Source organism: Podarcis muralis, chromosome W (assembly GCF_964188315.1).
Source record: "Podarcis muralis chromosome W, rPodMur119.hap1.1, whole genome shotgun sequence".
NCBI classification, from domain to species: Eukaryota; Metazoa; Chordata; class Lepidosauria; order Squamata; family Lacertidae; genus Podarcis; species Podarcis muralis.
The window spans coordinates 13,617,425-13,622,776 of NC_135674.1; positions in this window are offsets into that span (position 1 = coordinate 13,617,425).

The window sequence follows — 5,352 nt, forward strand, 5'->3', positions numbered from 1 at the left end:
GGTTTTGACATTACAGGAGCCAGAATCTAGTACGAAAAGGGTGTTAGAACTGATTCAAGAGTTTGGTGAGGTGGCGGGATTTAAGTTAAACAAGCAAAAAACTAAGGTTTTGGGGAAAAAATTGACAATTCCAGAAACAGAAAGGTTTCAGAAAGAGACAGACTTAACTGTGGTTAAAAGGGTGAAATACCTTGGGGTAAATATGACAGCCAAAAATCTGAACTTATTTAAGGATAATTATGAAAAGTGCTGGTCAGAAATCAAAAAAGACTTAGAAACAAGACTGAAGCTTTCCTTGTTGGGTCAAATTGCTGCTATAAAGATGAATGTATTGCCTAAAATGTTGTTTCTGTTTCAGACTTTACAGATTGTGGATAAGGCGGAGTGTTTCAGGAGGTGGCAGAGAGATATTTCTAAATTTGTCTGGCAGGGCAAAAAGCCCAGAATAAAATTTAAAATATTAACTGATGTTAAGGAAAGAGGAGGGTTTGCCCTGCCAGACTTAAAATTGTACTATGAATCAGCAGCCTTCTGCTGGCTGAAAGACTGGCTACTTCTTGAGAACACTGACATTTTGGATTTGGAAGGGTTCAATAATGCATTTGGATGGCATGCATATTTGTGGTACGACAAGGTCAAAGCTCATAGAGCTTTTAAGAACCATATTGTAAGGAAGGCAGTGTTTAATGTCTGGATAAAATACAAAGATCTTTTGGAAAACAAAACCCCAAGGTGGTTGTCACCAATGGAGGCTAAGGCTCAGAAAAGACTCAATATGGAGGCCAAATGGCCGAAATATTGGGAAATATTAGAAAAAGATGGAGATACTTGGAGAATGCAGAGTTTTGAGAAGCTAAAAGATAAAGTGCGAGACTGGCTACATTATGCTCAGATTAGGGAGGTTTTTAATTTGGACAAAAGAATAGGTTTCCAGGTGGAAAAATCGAAATTAGAAACAGAACTGTTAGAACCGAAAACCAAGGTACTTTCAAAAATGTATAATCTGCTGTTAAAATGGAACACACAAGATGAAACGGTCAAATCAGCTATGATAAAATGGGCACAGGACATTGGGTATAACATTATGTTTGCTGACTGGGAACGTTTGTGGACCACTGGTGTGAAATTTACGGCATGTAAAGCCTTGTAAGAAAATATTATGAAAATGATATACCGATGGTACATTAAAGGGAAGTTGGGCGCCAGAGATAAAGGGAAGTTTTCCTTCTGCCCATACCTGCTGCATTTTGGGGAAGCCTTGCACCTCTTTTTCTTGCATTCTGGAAAGTCTCGCTTACAATCTGCTTCTGCACAAACTGTACAAAACTGTTCCAAACACCAGGACATTCTTTTCCTTGCTCAGTCCACCCTAAGTTCATGATGACTTGTTCTTTATGCCTAGCTGATCACATCTACAGAACTTGATTGTTATATTGTTTCATGCTATGATCCATCATTAGTAATTGTTTGTGCCATATTAATCTCTAGTTACAATTTAATTAGGAGGCTTCATGCCTGTCTAGTTCTAGCTTCGATTCCCAGCCTTTAATCCATCGATAATAAATGATCACACGTAATCCCCACCTCTCACATGTAATTCCCGCCTTATGCTTATGTATCAACCAATCAGCGACAAGCACACCTGTGGCAATGTTTGTAATATTCAATAAAAGAGGCTCCCAGGGTCCGCCCTGGCCAGACACCTCATGTTACACCTGCCTCTCTCGTCTCCTGTGATTTTTCATTCCTACATCTGGTGACCCACGACGTGCCAGATCCCTTGCGCAGCCGAGCAGCCAGCCAGCCCTCATACTTCACTTCGACTGGAGAAGTCTCAGCGCGCTGTTTCGTGAGTATGGGGGGGGGGGAATTGAGTAAGCTTCAAAAATTGCATGCTAGGGAATTACTGCAGCTGGTTAGGCAAAGAGGGGTGGGTGTACATATTTCTTTAAAAGAGATTGAACAATTGCTAGGTGAGATCGCATTCCAATGTCCCTGGTACCCTGAGGCAGGCTCCTTGGGGGTAGAGGCTTGGCAAAAGATTGGGAAAACTCTTTTTGCAGAACCCAGGGCTCCTATTCATTGTCTGCTTACTTGGCAGAAATGTGCTGATGCCGTGGCAAACTTAGGGCCCCTGGCCTCTCAGGCGTCTCCCACGGCTCCTGCACTTCTAACTATTGCTGACAATCCCCCTCCTCCTTATCCCAAACTGCTGCCTTCACAACCTGTGCTTCAGCCTGCTTCCACCCCCCATCCCCCCTTCCCTCCCTCCTACGTCTCCTTTGCCTGTGTCTGCATCTCCAGGAGCTGTGTCTCAGCCCACATCCACTCCCCCCCTCTTTCTTCCCTCCCTCCTTCCACCCCTCCCTCGCCTGCCTCAGCTCCTGCATGTTTTACAGGAGCTGTCAGTGCTGCACTTTCTCAAGCTAGGCAGAAAGGTCTCCTTTCCTTAGAGGAAGAATCTGAGTGGGCTGGTGAAATGCCATCAGCTTTCCCTGTCTCCAGCTCAACCCCATCAGCTTTCCCCATTTCCTACACAAACCCAGGCACTGTGCAACAACAGGTGTTGTACGAAACCCTTCCTTACTCGGTAATGCGAGAATTAAGGAGAGCCATTGCTGATTCCGGTTTAAAATCTTCCTATGTAACAGGAATGCTGAAGGGAATAGCAAATGGTTATACGATGCTACCGCAGGATTGGAAGGATCTTATGCGTATGCTTCTGTCCCCGGCACAGTATGTGGTTTTTGACAGTGAATTTAAACATAATGCCTCAGCCCTGTCTGACCCACAGCATGCAGCCAATGAACTTTATGGTGCTGGTCCGTTTGACAATATAACAGCCCAGGCGACGCTGACACCTGCACATTTTAGTCACACCGCGACCTGCGTACAGCGCGCCTTTCGGAAAGTCCCTGTCTCAGGGCAACCACTGAGCTCCTTTGTCAATATTAAGCAACAGCATTCAGAGCCTTACCATCAATTTATAGATAGATTAAAAGAAGCAGTTACTCGGCAGATTGATAACACCACAGCTCAGAATGAGTTGATGAAAAAATTGGCTTTTGAGAATGCTAACACAGATTGCAAAAAAGCTTTACAGTCCGTCATCCAACGTGTTAAATATGACCTGGCGGATATGATAAAAGCATGTGCGGATGTTGGAAGCCAGAGTCATGCGATGTCCTTGCTCGCTGGCACCATCCAAGCTGGCAACAAGCCAACAGGCAATTGCTTCAACTGTAAGCGCCCAGGCCATTTTGCTAAGCAATGCAGAGCCCCCGGTGGGGGCACAAACAAGGACACTGCTACCAACAGAGCCAGACCTTCCAAAAAATGCCCAAAATGCAATAAAGGCTATCATTGGGCAAATCAATGCAGGGGTCCGGGAAACTCCATTCCGGCCCCACTCTCGGGCCCGGACAATTAGAGAGTTTTCCACCTTTGGTTTCCGCTGCTGAAAAATATTCTAAAAATAAACCCTCTGATTTTACCATTGATTTAATTAATCAGGAAACCAAAGACACTGTTTTACCTGGTGAAATCGTGCTCATGCCTTCCCAATTGAAAGCCCCCCTACCTCCTAAAGTCGCAGGTTTAATTTTACCCAAATTTTCTGCGGCAAAAGAAGGAATCCAGGTTATTCCTGGCGTTCTGGATCCTGACTATGTGGGCACAATAATGGTTCAGTTTTGGAGCCATATGCCCATGCAGTTAAAAAAGGGTGAGTCTTGGGCGCATTTGGTGGTGCTCCCTTCTCATCCTACTGCTTCTATTATGGATAGTAATTTGCACAAGCTCTCTTCTTTTCCTCCACAGCTGTCAGCCGTGGTCCAGAGGATAGGAGGAAAGAAACCTCTTCGTAAGTATAAAATCAACGGCAAAGTTTTGGAAGGTTTGATTGACACAGGTGCAGACATTTCTGTAATTTCCAGTAATTGCTGGGACCCCACGTGGCCCCTTGAGTCTGCCTCTGCAGTCTGGGGTGTGGGTGGCCCCCAAAATTCTTCGAAAAGCGTACAGTGGCTGCCTGTTTCTCTGCCTGATAGCTCTGAAACCATTGCATACATCCAGCCCTGTGTACTGAAAATCCACCTCAATTTGTGGGGACGAGATTTATTGCAACAATTACAAGCTACCATTCAATTTGATGAGTAAGCTTGCGCTCCCCCTCAGCTGGAAATCTACTAGTCCAGTATGGGTTGAGCAGTGGCCCATTACAGGAGAAAAGCTGCTTGCTTTAAAACAATTGGTGAATGAACAATTATTGGCTGACCATATAGAACCTTCCGTTAGCCCCTATAATACCCCTGTTTTTGTTATAAAAAAGAAGAGTGGCAAATGGAGATTTCTCCAAGATCTGAGGAAAATTAACCAGATCCTTGAACCCATGGGGCCTTTACAGTGTGGTCTGCCTAATCCAAATATGATTCCACATTCTTATCAATTGGCAATAATAGATTTGCAAGATTGCTTCTTCTCCATTCCCCTACAGGAGAAGGATCGTAAATACTTTGCTTTTACTATTCCTGTGTTAAATAATAGTCAACCCACAGAACGGTACCAATGGAAGGTCTTACCGCAAGGAATGTTGAATTCCCCTACCATGTGCCAATATTATGTGAATCAAGCCCTTCAGCCCTTCCGTTTGCAGTATCCACACCTCTTGATTTTCCATTACACAGATGACGTGCTTCTTAGTGGGCCACGCCTCCCCCCCCCCCACTGGAAACGTGATTTGATAAATTGTTGCTTTATGGTTTGAAAATTGCTCCAGAAAAGATCCAGGAATCTTCTCCCTTTCATTATTTGGGACACAAAAGGATAGCTAGCTATTCTATTCCTATTGTTCCTGAACTTCATGTTCCAAAAACGATGAAATATGTCCAGTTGCAGCAATTGCTGGGCAATATCAACTGGATAAGACCCTATTTTAAGATCCCACTTGAAGTTTTACGGCCGCTTTTTTCAGCCTTAAAAGGCCATCACTCTCCTGGCACAAAAATCACCTTGACCTCTTCTCAACAGCAGACTGTTGCCCAGTTAAAGGAAATCATGCGTCTCCACTGGGTTGATCGAGCAATCCTTAATGTTTTGCCCGATGTGGTCATAATGACAGACTCTGTCCAACCCTTTGCGGCCATTATCCAGCTAGGACCATCGAAAGTTCATATAATTGAATGGCTGTATTTACATAATACGCCAAAGAACACGGTGACTCCTTTAGTGGATCTCCTTGCTCAACTCATCAGCAAGGGACGCCGTCGCTGCAAAAGCCTTTTTGGCGTTGATTGCCGCCAAATTGTTGTGCCCATGCCCTTAGAACAATGGGAAACTGCTCTCTCCACTAGC